This window comes from Equus asinus, chromosome 15, assembly GCF_041296235.1.
Source record: "Equus asinus isolate D_3611 breed Donkey chromosome 15, EquAss-T2T_v2, whole genome shotgun sequence".
Classification (NCBI taxonomy): Eukaryota; Metazoa; Chordata; class Mammalia; order Perissodactyla; family Equidae; genus Equus; species Equus asinus.
This window is the reverse complement of record NC_091804.1, coordinates 16,839,077-16,857,278: the sequence shown is the minus strand read 5'-3', so window position 1 is coordinate 16,857,278 and position 18,202 is coordinate 16,839,077. Positions and strand designations below refer to the sequence as shown.

The 18,202-nt window shown below is 39.7% G+C and overlaps 2 long non-coding RNA genes across 2 annotated transcripts in view; one reads left to right on the top strand and one right to left on the bottom strand.

The window, feature by feature from the left end:
• LOC139040306 (uncharacterized) overlaps positions 1–17,287 on the top strand; it is a 65,432-nt gene extending 48,145 nt beyond the window's left edge. Inside the window, exons 4-5 of the long non-coding RNA XR_011494566.1 lie at positions 9,685–9,868; positions 10,574–17,287. This is a non-coding gene — a long non-coding RNA (uncharacterized lncRNA). The remainder of the gene's footprint in view (positions 1–9,684; positions 9,869–10,573) is intronic.
• LOC106823213 (uncharacterized) lies at positions 1,363–7,404 on the bottom strand. Its single transcript, XR_011494565.1, has 4 exons — positions 7,331–7,404; positions 5,744–5,798; positions 5,221–5,377; positions 1,363–2,428 (listed from the first exon to the last, which is right to left on the bottom strand). It is a non-coding gene; the product is annotated as an uncharacterized lncRNA (long non-coding RNA).
• Positions 17,288–18,202: the final 915 nt, after the last annotated feature.

The window sequence follows — 18,202 nt, the reverse complement described above, 5'->3', positions numbered from 1 at the left end:
TTGTCTCACCCTTTCAGAGCCAAGAATAAAGAAAATAGTCTTTTTATCATTTCAAATATTGTCAAAAAAAGAGAAAAAAGGAAAGCCCTGTCTGTTCAATCAGTGCCATAGGTGTGCGAGTGTCATTACATATTTCTAGGGTTAGGAATGGAGGGGGCCTTGTGGACAAGGGAGCTCATCCTCCTGCTTTGCAGATGAGGAAACAGAAGCTCACAGAAATGAAGTGCCCTCCCAGGCGCTGCTCAGGACGGCATTGGAGGAGCTGGGGCTGATGGCATTTTCTGAGAGGGGAGCCTGCTGCTCCTAAGTGAACTCCTGCCAGGTTCACGCACAGGATGGGGGCACCGGAAGTCAAGGATTCTGTTCCCAGTGAGGGCCTTTGCGGAGGTGGGAGGAGTTTGAGGAGAGCTAGAAAATTGCACCCACTCCTGGGTGTCAAAATTTCTATGTGAAGCTTGACTCCTTATTCTAGCCCAAAGGATGTCATAACTTCTTTGACTCTGCTGAGAGATCAGTTCTTTCAGTTTGGACATAAAACTGGTCAGCAGTCTGATGACCACCTCCAAAGCCAGCTGCCACCCTGACCCCAGGCTGTCCAGACCCAGGTGGCTGATGGAGTAAAAGGAATTGAAAAATGTGCTTAAGATAGAAAGGAGTGAACAACGTATGCATCTAATTCAGAAACAAGGTGTTTCAAAGGTAGGAGGTGACTTGGCCAGGAAAAGACACAGTTACAAGGTGAAATAGTTACTATGTAAAATGTACCCGAGGAGATATAATCCCAAGGAAGACAGGATGTTCATAACTTCCAGACTCTTGGGGTAGCTAACTTTTTAACCCCAAAATGGTGAGACTACACTGGTGGTTCCTGCAGGGTACAGACAACCCTTAGTATGTTCTTGTGTATCACAGGTCGGTGGGCACCCAATAAATGGGGCCTGCAGGTCCTTTAGGTGCTGACCTGAGAGTAGGGCCGCCGTGCTGAACATGGTGGCTAACGCAATTTATTCAACATTTTGCTGCTTAAATAGAACTTCCATAGGCTTTCTCAAATACCTTTCACACAACCCCTCAAGTAGACTATATTAAGAGAGGCAAGCTTGAACCCCATCTCTAGACTTGTCAGTGCTCTTTCCAGCCCAAGGTGAGGTCAGACTTTCAGAGATGATCTCTATATGCTGCTACCTGCTTTACACAGAGAGGGCAAAGGCCAGCAAGAGGGGCCCTTGAAGATAGACCAAACGGGTTGCCACCACTGGAATACAGGATCCTATAGAAACTGGTGTCACATGGCCATTGGAAGCAAGGACATTTCCAATCTAAATAGTGGGAGGAGTAAATAAAGATCCACATTCAATTGTTCAGCAAATGGTTATTGACCATTTATTGTGTACCAGGCACAGTGCTGGGCAGCAGGATATAAGCTGACTAATACAGAGGTAGATCTTGTACTCCTGGTGCTTATAATTTGGGGGTGGAAATAGGTATCAAGTAACATGTGGAGTGGATTCTAAAGGAGAAGCCCAGAATGCCTTGGGGGAATAACAGAGGTCCAGCCCTGCCCAGGGGACCCAGAGAGGCTTTCTGGAGGAAGCAAGATAGAAGGCTCTGGTGGGGCTATGACAGGAGAGAAAGGTTTTCAGGTACAGGGAACAGCAAGGGAAGGTGTGCAGTCATGCAACCTGAAAGGATGAAATGTGGCTGAAGCATCGCGAGGACACTGATGTTAGGGGACCTCTAAAACTTCCCTCTCCCTCCCAACCACACACACACACACACACACACACACGCACACTCTCTGTGTCCATTCAGATTTCCCAGAAATCCCATTAACAGGAATCTTGCACAATTATTCCCAAAATAAGTCTTGAAATGATCAATTCTGCCCAATTTTTAGCAGAGAGAAGTGCTCAGACTAAATTGGGATCTCAGGCAGTGGTACCAAGCATGGGTATTGTTTAAAACTTTCCAGGTGATTCTACAGTACAGTCAAGTTTGAAACCCACTGACTTAGAGCCCCTTTAAATCCCTTCTTGACCAGCCAGCTATGGCACTGGGTGCAGCTGAGGGGAACACTGAGGGGACAAGCCTCCTTCAGAAGCAACAACAACTCAAGCTGAGTGAGGGATTTCCAGAGGTGGGGGAAACGTCCTTGTTTGAGGTCTCTGAAAGATTTAATTTTGAGCATCTGCATCTAACCATGAAAAGAATCATGAGCTCAGCGTTCAAGAAGCCAATGCTGACTTTCTCTGTGCTATTGCTGGAGGAGGAGGCAAGGAGCGGATGGCGTGAGCACGGAGCATCTCTTTCCATCACCAGCTTCCTGGAGAAAACAGTATGGCAAAGCTCTTCTTCTGCACAATTCATTCCTTGATAACAATTGTGTTTGTTACTTCGTGGCCTGAAGCAAAACTAGCAGATGTAATCGCTGTCGGAAAAAAAAAAATTAACTGGCATGATGACTGATTTATAGCTTCGTCATAACATCAATTATAACAGGAGATGGAGGGAAGGGCTTTTTGGAAGCACCGCTTTTCCGCAGAAGTGTAAAGCCCTTGCTTCTTTTCCAGCAATTGTTAGATTGCTAAAAATAGGGTCTATGGAATATGTAAGCATCACCCCCTCAGTATAAAACGGAATTATTCAGATCCTAGGGGCGGGAAAGAGTCAGATATTGGCATAAGGGCTTAAGTTCACGTCCCCGACAGGCTCCGAGATTGTCAAAACTGCTCTTCAATCACCTTGCTAATAGTATGGTGTGCTTCAGTAACTGAACTGGTCACGTAATTAGAAGCATACTCCTCTGACTGGGAAAAAAATCTGCCAGTCCACTCCAAATTAAAGAAAAGGGACTAGTTGTGCCAGGTTATATAATTTAATGAAGAAACTGTAGAAGGAGCCCTTTAAAAAGTGTGATGGTGCATTCATTTTTGGTATAATACTAAGCACTCAAACAGAACATTTCTCTTTTAACTCCCAGCCAAGGCTCATCGCTCTTGTGTAAATAAAGTCAATGCAGCCAAAAGCGCCATCTGGTTGACAGGACAAAGTCAAATGGGACCTGAATGCGTGGGGTCTATGTGCACTTGCCTTGTCGCATCTTGAGCAAACCGGCACTGACGTCCAACGTGAGGGGCGAACATTTCTGCTTTCATCATAGTTATAAGCCCGATTTTTCTTTTTTAACCTCTTCTCTATTTACTCTTTAAACAACAACAAAAATCTGGTGGTAGATGGATTTGACCTCATTGAGTCCAAAACGGCGTCTCCGTCTCCTCGTTCTTTCTCTCTGGCCTCTCCTTTATTTTTCTTCTTCTCTTTTTCTCTTTCATCTGGCTTCTCCACCCAAAAAGCCAAGGGAAGTGAGGTAACAATAACTTTGTTGCATTTCACCTGGCCCACCCAGCGAAAAGCTATTTCTAGGCAAAATGCGGAAAACCCAAACCTTGTGGAAGGCAACTGGCCCTTTAATCTAACATCCTCTGTGTGCTGCGGAGTCTAATGCTCAATTTGAAAAACAATCTGAAAATAGCATGAAAGGAAACGTGGAATTTGCATAGCTATATATATATGTTTAAGATAGTCATAGTCGTTTTCAAAAACACTGTGTTTGAGAGCTGACCCTTTACTTGAAGTTGCCCGAATTTCGTGGACTCCTCCGAGATAAGGAGTGTAATTTTCACTTGAGTGGTGGTTGCTTTTCTGCACAGTCCTCTTGGTATTAAGGAGCCAGATCTCAAACTGTCTCCCTGGAAAACGGAATGCTCATATTCAGAGCTGTTTGACTGCCTAAAGCTCCAGGAACAATGACGATTTGTTCATTTCTGTTAAATTGTCACACTTTTGAGAGTCTTATTAAAATCTTCTGTTTTCTCTTTCTTTCTGTATACTTCTACTTTCTCTTCCTCTCTCTCTTTTTGTCCTTACCATTTCTTGGCCTTTATCTTTTTCCTTTTAAAAAAAAACCTTTTTCTCTGTCTTCTTTCTTTTCAAAGTTTAAATTACACTGACACCTTACTTTTTGTAGGTAAAGGCTCAGTTGGGTTTATTCTGGCTGCCTACAGATGGGCTTTTTTCTTCATCAAGGCCTTTGGAGGCTGACTTTTATTTCCAAAGCTCTAAATTTAATAGCTGGAGAATACTAACACAAATCTCTCTCATTTCAGGTTTCCTAGAGGTTCAATTATATTCAAGGTGCCTTTTCAAACAGCCTTACTGACAGGTGCTAGAAATCCAGGTATGAAACGTAAGCTCCTCACTTACAGAGGGTTGCTCTGCAGGTCAAGGATGCACGGCAGAGAGGGTGCAGAGCTCATGAGGTGAAAAAATTGAAGGAAGATTTATAAGCAGTATTTAGATCTTTACAAAAAGGATTCTTATCTTGAGATGTCCAAGGGGATCCATGGATAGAAGTCAGGGTGTCCAGGAACTTAGATAGGAAAAAAGTTACTTCTTTGTATTTCTTATGCTTTAGTAGAAAGGTAGCTTTCCCATCAATTATAAACATGGACAAAGACCCATTGTAATATCAGCACTCTCTCATATGTCACATTACAGTTGTTGTTGGCATCTCAAAATGTCCTTTATCCTCACTACTACTTCGAAATCGTGGTAAATATTAGATCCACCACTAGCTCTTTCTATTTAAAGCTTTAATAAAGGAGCACATATATTACTTTCAGACAATTTAAAATGTTATAACTATTCCGATGTAATTGTTTTCCTTAACAATCACATACATTTTATTAAATGCACTTAAAATCATGATTCTGAGAAGGAGTCAGCGGCCTTCACTGGATTGTCAGAGTCCGTGGCATGATAAAGTTGAAGAATCTTGGTCTGGAGATTAAATGAATCTTCCAGCTAGACATTTTGTGGTTCCTTGACTTGGGGGAAGTGGAGCGGCGTAGAAGAGGAGAGAGGGGACCCTGGAGTTTGTCTTGGGCCTAGCAGAGCTTCTGCTTGTTTCTGTTGGCCCTGTGTCTGGAGCTAAACATCCGAATAACCCTCACAAAAGGTAGACAGAAAGATAAAAGCCCATGCTAGACAGAAGCATCTAGGGAAGTAACAAAACAAACAAAACAAAACTTAAACCCACTGAAAATCCTACAGCACAAAGAGTTTCTTATCATTTCTTCTCACTTTTTATATGTATTTTTCCTGGCGCCAATCCCCAAACTCCCTTTCTTTAAGCAGTTCTGTATTCTAGAAGATACTCACCGCTTCGATGTCACTTTGCAGAAGCACTTGTAGGCGAAGCTGCTGGTCCATTGACTGAGCCCTTTTCCTGAACCTGTGCACACTTACAAGCTGTCCTGCCTGACTCTGGTATTACAGCAAGAACAGAAGGCCAACTCGCTACTAGAGTTAGGATTATCTGTGGGGGAAGTTGGTTTACTTGTAAGCCCTACATCAGCAGGGCCTAGGGATGTAAGCTGATAGCCATTGTATGTGTTAAATTAACCTGGGGAGTTAATAATTGACATCAAGTGGGTCTAATGAGATGTAATGTACCCCCAGAGTTTCTGTTAGAATATCCTCATTAGAATAATATTGAGAAGAAGAGGCCTTGTCAGGAAAAGCTATTTTTTTCCTTCTATGATATATTCTGATTCTGCAAAGTGGTGGGAAGGAGAAAGGAAGGGAGGAGGAAAGTGGGCAGTGAAGTTTATAGGGAGTGGGGGACAGGAACAGACTTTGCAGTCAAACAGAGCTGGGTTCTAATCCCAGTTCTGCAACTTGCCTGGCTCTGCAGTCTTAGGCACGTCCCTCAGCTTCTCTGAGCTTCAGTTCTACGTCTATAAAACAGACACAATAACAGTACTAATTTACAGAGACATCGTGAAAATTCAGTGACATATGATGTGCAAGATGTTTGGCACAGTGCCTGGTGCCATGTAATAAGAACTTAATAGAGTATGGCTCCTGCAGGGGTAGTGCTGAGACCCGGTGAATATGTCAGCAGGAAGAGGCAAGCATGCAAGCAGCTGCTATCTTGACCCATCTGCTGGGTTTGTCCCTGTGGTCAACCAGCCAATCCTGCTCCACTGGGAAGAGGCTGCTGTCTACACTGGGCTGCCAGCAACCTGGCTTCCTTCCTTTACTCTTAGTAATCTTGGTTGCTTTATTGACTTAGTGGCTTGTCTCCGTTTTTCTAACTAAAAAATCAGAGTCTTAATGACAGTTAATACCTACCTATCTCAAAAGCTAGATTAACTAGTGTGTATGTGAAGTCATGTTATTTCTCAAAGTCAAGATAGCGACTCCACTACTCTCATAATGAGGGTGTGAGCACTAAGGTAAATGTGTATAGAGATGCATATCTGTACCCGGGCTTTTTTTCTATGTAGACTGCCTAGTTAATGTTTTAAATGGGGTAATCGTTTAACTGATAAATAAGATAATTCATGTGAAAGTCTTGTAAACAGAAAACATTATTAAAAGCTAAGCTTTATTTTTATTATTATTGTTCAAAATAAAAATATTTTGGTCATCGGGAAATTGCACTTCTGGAATCCTTTAGCCCACTCTCAAGGAAGAAGTTAAGTTCCGTGGAGGGTGTAAGATCTATAGGCTTTAGCCCCGGATGATCACCAAGGAACCAGGGAAGTTCCTGAATTATTTAGAATCTCATCTTGCTCTTCTGTGGGACAAGAATATCCTGGACTTGACCCGTGGTCAGCCTTTTTATAACTGTTCTTGGAGAATGATGTTAAAAAGTGGTTGATGGAGAGTATGGCAGGTGAAATTTTGAGTGGTCCTGCAAATACCCTCTTGCTTCTTCCAATAATTGATGATCTAAATCTCCTTCATAAAACAACACCTTTCTTAAATCTATTCATATCTTAGTAAGGACTTTTCAAGAAGTTCAGAGAGTGGTTGAAAACCCCCATAATGGTCTCCAGTTTTCTTCCATGGTACTGTTTGGACCTGGACTAAAGTGAAAATGAAGGCTGCCTTGCTTTGAATTGACTGTGTGCTTGTTTAAACCAATAAATATATTTTACATGTTATTATTTATAGCTTAGATTAAGCTGTTTCCTATTTCTTAAAAGAGTTCAACAACAAAAAACATAGTTCAACTACTCTTGGACTGAGACGTTTCAACTTGTTTGATTGTGAGCAGAGAAATCTCATAGGGAGATTCATTTTGCCATAGTATTGTGTACAAAACTGACTGAATAAGATCCTGGAAGGAAAACAAAGAGAATTAAGATGTGATTCTGCCTTTAGGAATAAAATGATCAACCATTGTCTAAAAGGCTGTCAGGGCCTGCTCAAACCAGTGAAAAGAAACTGACTGGCTCCCGAATATGTGATTTTCACCTACCTGTATCTGTACTGGCAGCCGAAGGGGCAGCAGGGCAGATGTATCCACGCCTGCAGGATGATTCACCCAGGACTAGTTTCACGATGGTTATTATTAATAGTACTGGCTAGTTTGCATTGACACTTCCTGATTCAAAGTGATGCTGTGCTTGCTTTAAAAATAGTTAGGAGTGATAACTTATTGGCAGAGTACCTCTTGAGAAATCACAAAGACAGAGCTCTTTACCAAATTGGTGGCCAACATCCAGGCTTGGTTTGAAAACTGTGCTTTGAGGGAGGCTCATTTCTTGTGCTTGGCCAGAACAGCTCAGAGATTTTGAATTACGATTTGCTGCTTTTTAATCCAAGATTTGGCTATGCATTTAGGTTAGTTTATGCTAAACTGGCAGAATTCTAGGTTGATTTCTAGCTTTTTTTAGTGCCTAGATTTGATCATTTCCCTCTGGTTAGTGTGGAGAGAACTAAAGCCTTCTGTTCTGACCAAACAACCACAACCCAAATAGGCCAAGACACTAGGAAAATACTAGGGCAAGTGAAACGAGGAGTGCCATTTAGGGCAGCCAGGCTGAGGCATAGAGTGTAAAACCAATGTTAGGGCATGCCTAAGAGATTTCTTAAGAGGCTTGATGGCACTTCTTATATGAAGCTCGAACGTTGGGGCTGTTTACATTAAATCGGAAAAAATTTCAAATACTGTATAGCTCTATCTTTTATGTTCTTCAGTTACTTTTGCCTCTGTGCATCATTTTGGTAACTGGGTCTTAATTTTTCCCTGGGGACCGAGTCCTTTTTCACTTTCAGTCCCCGAGGTTTGGATGGGACTGACTCACTTTCTTTCCACCTCCACTTGCTCCAGTCAGTGTCACATAGCCCATACCTGACCAATTAGATCTCTAATCAGATCAGTCATGATCTACCATCCAATCAGGGTGAATTAGCCCCAGGGTTTTTGCTAGAGATTTTAGGAAAAGGATGCTGTCCTTCTTCTAGGGTAGATATACTGATAGAATGCAAACCTAGCACTCCCAGAGATCATCTCTGTCACCACGTGGAGGGAGCTTGTCTGAGAATGAAGCCAACACAGAGGAAATCAGAGTTGAGAGACAGTGAGAGGTGTACTCCTGATAACACCATTTGTATCATATTAAATGAGGATCTCAGTCCAGCTTTGCCTACAGCCAGTGGTGTAGTTCATTGATTTGTTTTTATGTAGGCCTGTTTGAGTTGGTTACTTGCAGTGGAAAGTGCTCTGAATAATATACCGTCTTTTATAAAGCCTGTGTATCAGTCAGCCATTGCCACAATAATGTTGCGTAACAAAATACTAAAAAGCTTAGAAGCATCTGAGAAAGGTCATTTCTTTCTTTCTTACATATTTGTGAGTTAGCTGGGATGGGGTTAGTCTGAGGTGGGTTCGACTGGGCTTGGTGCCAAGCTTCCGGTTGGGATTGGGTCACGTCTACTCCATGTGTCTCTTATCCTCCTTGGATAGGTGGCTATTTGGGGCATATTGCTCTTTCCATAGTGACTTTCAGGAATGCCAGATGGTGATACCAACATACAAGCATAGTTCAAGCTTTTGCTTATGTCATGTTCGCTAGCACTGCATTGGCCAAAACAAGTAATTTGGTCAAGTCCAATATCAAAGGAGTGGGGAAAGGCAACTTCCATGGAGGTGGGGAGAAAGGAGTGAATATTTGGTGAACAATAATCGAATCTACCACAGTCCGAATTTAAACCAAAGGAAATAAAAACTACTTATTATCAAATCATGTAATTTTAAATCTACAGGGCTATAAATATAGTGATAAATAATGTAAAGTGTTTTAAACAAACCATGCAAAATATTTTAAACAAGTTAATGTAACAATGACAACTGATTTTTTTTTAGCCCTGAGAACTGTGTATTCCTGAAAGATTCAAGCTTCTGACTTGTTTCTAATATGAATAATGTTGAAATTAGTTTTGAAATAAGTCGAACATCATATAGGTTCCTCTTTCTGACTAAGGAATTATTTCAGTCATATGAAAGATATAGCTATCAATGATGTAGGCATTCAATAAGAATTTGTTTAATTTGAAATTTTTGTATCACAGTCTGCAAATATTGTAAATACCACTCAGTATATAACTAAAGGAGAATATCTGAATGCATAAATAATAATGGCTGTCGTTCTTTCAAGTGTCTCCTGTGTTTCAGTTACTGTGCTAAATGAGGCTCTGTGATATTACGTAATGTGGCCAAATTCCCAAATTCTGGTAAGGACCAGAGAAAGGACGTCAACCTGAGTTGGTCATGTGTCAAAAATAGGGTCTTGTGAGACTCACCTGGGGTCACTTTTCTGTCACTTACAGGGGAAGACAGTTGTCCTGCGCTATGGATCCATTGTGAGGAGTTAATGCATTACTGCATGAAAAGATCTCTAGACAGCCTGTGGCTGAGGGAGCACAGTTGTAAAGTTCAACTAAAACAAAAACAGACTAGCTGCCCGTCCTGGCGATCCTGTAACTGAACTGTCTAAAACAGAGGCTGAATCGGGTAATCTCTTGAAATCACTTTTGACCTCTAGCTTTTGGGGTGGTTTAGATTTGGAGACTTTTCTAATCACTTGAAAAAATAGATTTTAAAGGGTGGCACTGTTCTTGGCTTTGTGTGCATTCCGACAGTTGGTATCCAGGCTGCCTAAATGATCACAATTAAGCAGAAAAACTTCTTGAGCAAGCAGCAGCATTAAGATTGGAATTCTACTTGAATTCATGTATCTGGATGCAGAGTTCTGTAGTTAAAATCTTCGGATGGAAAAGAGGATTTTTTAACTTTTACTTTGAATTGAGGTAACGTTGGACTGAGGGATGAGTGGAAAGTAGCTGGAGGTAGTAATATAGTCTCCTCCCACTCAGAGAAACGAAGAGTGAAAATAGCTTCTCAGAATTTGTCATGTCTCTGTTCTACTATATAACAATTTATGAGTGATAATGTGGATGACAGCCATGATAACATCTATAATACAGTTAATACACGAATGTGATTCTGTTTATAAGACACTTTTCAAACCAGGTAAGCACAACTTGAAAATAATTGCTTGGGAAGGATAATTCCAGACACGTGGAGGCACGATTCTGCATTCTAATTTGAGGGTGGAGGCAAGTAGATTTAAACCATGTGCCCACTTTTCCTGGGCTATGAAGGGGAGAGTAATCTTGATATATTTTTGTAAATCTCCTTTTCCTCTTCTATTTTTAGGATGGGAGGGTTGCTTCACTGCTGTGTGAAGACACTGAACAAACACACAGGTTGAGAACAATAAAAAGCCCAGAAAACTGAGTCAGGCACCTCCCTCTGGAAAAGTCCCGAGTGAATAGATGGATGCCCTGAGTGGCAGCAAGCAGGGGATCTGTCAGAACACGAAATGAGAAGAATCCTGAAGTTATGGCCTTGCTGGGAGAATATCCTGCCTCCCACTTTTAAAGATTCATTCTGAAGATCAAGGAGAGCATTGTGTTACTCCTGAGAGATCTCCTTAAACCAGAGAACGGTGGTTCAGAATCTCAACTATTTTGAGTTTCATAGGCAGAGTGATGTGACCCAGTCATGCTATTATTTTTGTGACTTGAGCAACTCTTTTAACCCGTCTTTCTCTCTGCTTTTTCATTTGAAGAAATATAAATGGTGGGTCAAATCAGGAGCTTTATAACTGTGAGCCTTGGAGGTCTTTCAGTCCTTAGGAACCTTAGAAGATCTCCCTGGTCCCCACAGAATTGGTAGACAAATAGGGCAAGTGAGAAGGACTCTGCTCCCTATACCCCACCTCACTGAGAATTCTTTCCTGTTTTGGGTTTTGGTGTAGGACTCTGAACAGCAACTTCTGCACTTAACCTTTTTGGAAGCTAGTGTACTATATGGCCTTGAAACTCTCCTCTGGATCTATTATCCTTGGAGGTCCTGAGTGCCAGACCCAGGTTCAGAGCTTATTCATTCCCAGAAGAAGAAACACAGTCCAGTATTATGAGTATCACGTTAGGCCCTAGGGATAAAGGAATGAAAAGATATGATCCCTGCCCTCAAGGATTTTATAGTCAAATGAAGAGAAAGGCAGGCAAATCCATCATTGTGCTGCAACAAGGCTATTGATTAAATGGAGGTCTATGCCAAGAAGAGAGAGAACATGGGGAGTAGATTGCTCAAGTCTGGCTGAGAGAGGGAGAGGAAGCTTCAAAGAGAAGGAGGCCCCTGAGCTGGAACTTGACCGACAAAGAGGAGTTGTATGGGCAGGTGTGTATGGTTTAAAAGTACAATTCAGATCTGTCAGTCCTCTGCTTGAAGTACTCCCAGTGCTTCCCTAACACATCCCAGAATAAATCTAAACCATTTAGAATGGCTACAAGGCCATTATGCTGTGGCCCTCTGCCTTCCTCAGACACCTTCTCCTTTTCTCCTCCATGTTCATTATCCCCTCAACTCCATTCTTTGACACTCTATGCTCATTCTCACCTGTCTGTGGCTTTTATCTTCACTGCTCCCTCTGGCTGGAATGCTTTTCCCTCAGAGTCTTCAATAATAACTCATCCTCATCACTCTGGTGTCAGAATAAATGCAGCAGCCACTTGCAAATATTTCCAATTTTCCTCCTTCTGACTTCAAAGGGGAGATACCAACTTGCTGGCCCCTTGATGTTAGGGAACGTTAGATGACATGCTTTGGTGAATGTAGTATAAGTGGAACTAACACATCTGATTTCCAGGTAGAAGCATTTACTTTACAGTGTGAAACTGTACAATGTTTTCTTCTTCTGTCATTGGGACACCGGAAGTCTCTGCTGACATGGAGGAACAATGCTGAGCCCTCACATAGCAGGAAAGTCACCGAGTCTCCCAGACTCATAGGGGACTCTGCCTAAGTAAGACATAAACATTCACTGATTTCAGCCATTGAAATTTTAGGGATTGTTTGTTACACAGTATGTTAGCCTATCCTGACTGATACAGATTCTCTCTAACTCCTGATCTTAAAGTTGCCACTCCCCGTTGACTACAAATTACTTTATTGTTTTTAAAGATTGGCACCTGAGCTAACAACTGTTGCCAATCTTCTTTTATTTTTTTTCTGTTTTTTCTCCCCAAATCCCCCCAGTATGTAGTTGTATATTTTACTTGTGGGTCCTTCTAGTTGTGGTATGTGGGATGCTGCCTCAGCATGGCCTAGTGAGCGGCACCATGTCTGTGCCAAGGATTGGAACCAGCAAAACCCTGGGCCGCCAAAGCGGAGTGTGTGAACTTAACCACTCACCCACGGGGCTGGCCCCACAAATTATATCTATATTTACTTTTCTCATTGCACTTATCTGAAATTATATTGCTTGTGCATTTATTCTCTCTCTCTATGAAAATATAAACTTCGTGAGAACAGCTATCTTATGTCTTGTTCTATATCTCCATTCATTAGACAAGTCCCTGGTTCAAAGTAGGCACTCAAGAAAGGTTGGACAAACATTGGGCAAAGTGTACTTGTGCCACATGAAATGGTGTGGCTCATTTCCAGAGAAAGGACTTGTGTTTAGCAAGGCATGCATGAGAAAGTTTGAATCAGTACCCTCCCACCCAAATTAGGAAAACAAGTATAAGGAACGTAAGTTATTTACACAATCTTTCTCAATCTCAATTTTCTAAGTCTTAGGCTCCAAAATGTAACAATTATGAAATAATGTGGAGTTTACCATTTTCAATAAAATCTTATAGATTATTTATTGGTAAAGAAGTTAGATGTAAATTTTGTCTGAGTTTACAATCTAGAATTCCAGTGTTATAGTGAACAACAGTGCTTTTTGTTGTTTGTTTTGAAAATGAGCTTTATTAAAGTTTTCTACTCTAGATAGTGTGGCAGAAAAACTGTGATGGTGCCAGGGTCATATATGATTTTTCTTTAAGGTCTGAGAATTGAAAACTAGGTCTTATGTTTGTTTCATTTGTGTTGGCATTTTTACCTCCAATATATTTCTTGAAAAATGAAATATAAAAACACGTAAAATAGAAGAGCTGAGTTCAGTTGGGTAAAATGTTGATTATAATTTCAAAATTAATTGAGTAACCTATAGATGTAGGAGAAAATTTATTTTAAGAAGAAGTGGTAAATTGTCTATATGACAAGAAAATGAAAATTATTTTGAAATAAAGTATTTTGTTCAGATGGTATTGAATTGCTAACTTTTCTGAAACTACAGTGGCACTTTGAAGCCTATGGAGTCTGTTAAGATCATTAGAACTTGTAATGCAGCACAAAATTGTTTCCAAAAGAAAGCTCTAGCTTATTTCTCAATAGCAAGTTTTGGATGAAGATCTTAAAGATGACTTTTCCCTCTTAGGAAGGTGTACTGGAGTTGTTAATTTTGGACTTACATACTTTACAAGTGGAGCTCCTTTTAGAATTAGATCCTTATCCATTTGGGGGCTTACAACATAAGATACTATCTGTTTCCACCTATATTAAGAAATTTCGAGATGATTAAAACCTTGTGGAATCAATGAAATTAAATCATTTACATCATTGCTCAGTGAAAGCAATATTATTAAGATGATTCTCTTAACAGGAAGAGAATTGTGGAAAGCCAGTATTAAGAAGGATGTTATTCTACTTTTCATTGCAAGCACTGCCAAGTGAATTCCTTTGTTCCAGTACAAACTTTGGGCATCTTTGGCATGTATTTTCTCTCATAACATCATCCTCATTTGCCAACAAGGAGCAGTACAACATGGCACTGTTGTCAATTTCTGTTAGTAGCCGGACCTGCTTGTATTTGTACCCATAACAGAGGTAAACTATGGAAACAATCACCACTTTGCTTATCTGATCTTCTGCACTAGTGAGAATTCCAGTCTTTCTTTCCATCAAATGTGTAACTCACTGCTGAAAGAATGAAATTATCCACAAGCACTATGAAATATCCAAGGGCATGGGGAAGGTCCATGTGCATATTGACAGGAATGGACTCAGGGTTTGGCTCAAAGTCAGTCATCAAACTGTTTTTATTCTTTCTTTTATAGGATTCTTTATGTGAAGGTACTGTTTTTCTTTAAGATGATCTTTGCAGCACATAGTAGAGAACAGAAATAGTGCCCAAGGGAACTGAGGCTAGGAGAACTTCACAAGAGAGTAGGTAGCCATGCGTATGGTAATTACACAGGCTGTGCAGAGCGTAGGCAGATCGTTTCATGAGACTATTGCCTTGTTTTTGAAGGCAGGAATGGATGTTCACTGTGGTAACCTGGCAACCAAAGAGATAAAGTGGTGGTAAAACACAGGCTAGTTATGGTGGCAGAGGGTGTTATAGTCGTAGACACATTTGAAATTTTCCCAGGCTTTGTTCTGTTCTTTGGAGGTGCCACAAAGCCCCTGCTGAAGAGATAAGCCTATGTGGACATGTTCATGTCAGATGACCTTGCTCTAATAGCTAACGTTAATTGGACCAAAAAGGACCTATGATCCAAGCTGAGCCAATCACATTCTTGCTCAAATTTGAACAAAGATACACAGAAACCAAAAGTGGTGAATATTAGATGCTGTCATATGCTATCCAAAACCATGGGACCATGATCACTGCAGGCTGGAAGCATCAGGCAATTGATGTCCCCAGGAAGCGCTCTTGACCAATGACCTACAGGCATTGGCGTATCAACACCCCGGCTTTTTTGCCCCTTGCCTGGGGGCAACTTTGAGGTGCATGTTTTACACTGATTCCTAGAGTTTCCTAGCAAGATTAAGTTCTAGTTACCCACAGTGGTAACTGTCTTGATAATGCACATTTTATTGGTTATCTTCTCTTCCCTATCTTACTTCCCCACATCCTTATGAGTATATTCTGGGATCTCATCTCAGATAAAATACTTGTGCTCGAATCTCCTTGGTGAAGCTCTCTAGTAGATCTTTCCTGAAACCAGCTGATATGACAGATTGTTCTCTTTGTCAGCTCTTTTCCTCTTTTGTCTATCCCATGCCCCCTCCCCAACACCTCCATCTTATTGGAATTTAAAATTTTTTCAAAATTTTTCCAAGGATAACATTTAATAATTTTTTCCTTTAGAATACACAAATGGATTAAAAAACCTTTCAAAGAGAATTAAATTAAGGGGGTTCTGATAAATAGTCCTATTGGTTTACCACATGAGGGTAGAAAGAGGAAAAGAAAGAGAGTGACGAGGGCTACTTTTGGTATCTGATGTCAGTTAGCCAAATGCTGCAGCCAACCTTATGTCTTAAGAAGAAAAGGAGGAAGCAATACTTTCCTTTTTTTAAGAGTTCATTATGAAATAAGTATTTATTCACAGGAAGTTGTAAAGAAATGTACAGGAGGGGGTCCTGAGCACCCTATCCCAGCCTCTCTCAATGTTAACATCTTGTGTAACTATAGTAAACACCAAAATCAGGAAATTGACATCCCACCAGTTACACATTCACTCATTTGCGTGTGTGTTTGTGTGTGTGTGTCAATGTGGAGTTCTATAACACATGTAGCTTCTTGTAACCACCATCACAATCAAGACATACAAGGCTCCCTCGTGCTACCCCTTTATAGTCATTTCCTCAACCCACATTCCAAACCCCTGGCAACATCTAATCTGTTCTTCATTTCTATAATTTTGTTATTTCAAGAACATTGTATAAACGGAACCGTATAGTAATTAACCTTTCTGTGACTGATTGTTTGCACTCAGTATAATTTCCTGAGGTCCATCCAAATTGTTGGTTGTATCAATAGTATGTGTTCCTTTTTTATTGCTAAGTAGTATTCTATAATATGGATGTACCACAATTTGTTTAACCATTCACCAACAGAAACATATCTAGGTTGTTTCCAGTTTTCAGCTGTTATGAATAAAGTTGCTAAGAACTTTCATGTATAAGTTTCTGCATGAACATAATTATAATTTTTCATTTCTCTGGGATAAATATTCAAGATTGCAATTGCTTTGGTACATAGTAAGACCATTGTTAGTTTTATAAGAAACTTCTAAACTCTTTTCCAGAGTAGCTGTATCATTTTATATTCCCATGGGAATGTATTCCCCACATTTAGTGGTGTTGCTATATTTTATTTTAGCCATTCTAACAGATGTTGTTGATATCTCATTATAGTTTTAATTTGCATTTATCTAATGGCTAAAGATGTTGAACATTCTTTTCATGTCCATATTTGCTATCTGTATATGCCTTCATATAAAATATCTGTTCATGTCTTCTACCCATTTTCTAATTGGGTTGTTTGGTTTTGAATATTTTACTTAAAAAAATTTTTTTCATAAATTTACCATTCTTTGTGTCCATTTTCCCCTTTTATTTTACATTCAACTACCTGATAAAATGAGCAAGTATTTTTGTCCTCACTTTAAAAATAAAGAGATTGAGGGCAAGCCCCAGTGCCTAGTGGTAAAGTTTGGTGCACTCTGCTTCAGACCTGGGATCAGATCCTGGGTGTGGACCCACACCACTCATCTGTTAGTGTCCATGCTGAGGTGGCAGCTCATATAAAAGAAAAAAAAAGAGGAAGATTGGCAATGGATGTTAGCTCAAGGTGAAATCTTCCTTAGCAAAAACAATAAATAAATAAATACAAAATAAAGAGATTAACCCCAAATAACCTTCTTTGTGTATTAAGAATTGTGATGTAATAAAGAATTAAAAAGGGATCCATGTTGTTTACAGAATTTATTCAAATTCCAGTTTTTCACTAAACAAGGAATGTCTAAAATTAATTGGATATGCTAGATTGAAAACTAAATGACAAAGAATAACAGTATAGTTGATGAAAACAAGCAATACATTTTGAAGTATCTCTTGTAAAAAATTTATAGATATATGTGAAAAAATACATTCTGAAATATTTACCTTTGACAGGGATGTATAATCCGGTTTCGTTTTTATTGATTGCTATTATATTTGGACTAACTTCTACCAACTGCTGTTAAATTTTCCCTTTAATTTGAATATTCTTTGTTATTTCTTGATTTCTATCAGATTAACTGAGATTTCTTCATTAATTTTTTTTTCCAGAATGTAATACTTTTTTTTTTTTACTGCCACAGCATGGCTATACACTTAGTGTGGTTCTGTGCCCAGGAATTGGCCTGGGCCGCTAAGTGGAGTGTACCAAACTTTAACCACTAGGCCATCACGGCTGGCCCTCTTCATTAATTTTTTTTTTTATCAATTTCTTTATTTTATTTTTTCTTCCTTTAGTTTGGATATTATGCATTATTTGTTTTTATTTGCTGTGGTCACTCTTTTATTTTAAACATGTTTTATTCATGTGACAAAGTCTAGAGTTAATCAATATCTCAGTACTCCTACAAAACAAAGAAAGGAACTAAAAATAATGCTGATGAACTCACTCCCATCCTCCTTAATTTTGTTGCTTAATTTCTCCTTGATTTCAAGCACACTTAAATTAGTAAATATACAATGATTGCTGTTTACATCGTTGTATGTCTACCAATTTGTATCTTATGTCCTACTTTTTATGAGTTCATTTTCCTTTTTTATTTCTAGAATTTCCATTTAGTGCTTCTTAAAGTATGTGTATTCTTTATTTGTAGAATTTCTTTTTTCAGTATATTTTCTATTTCTACTTTTAGCTCTTTAAACATTTTAAACACATTTATTTTGTAGACTTTTAGATTGTTTTATAATTTCTCGTTTTTAGGATGCTAATTGTCCTGATTGTTACATGTAATAACTCTCTAATGGTGGTTTTCCTCTTATGATTTGTGATTTTTAATAGTGAACCTATCTTTGAGAGAGGCGATGGGTTGTGATTGTGTTCCTGTGTCAGCCCAGGACCCAGCAGCTTCATGGTTGGGACGAATACCATGGATTGAGATTCTC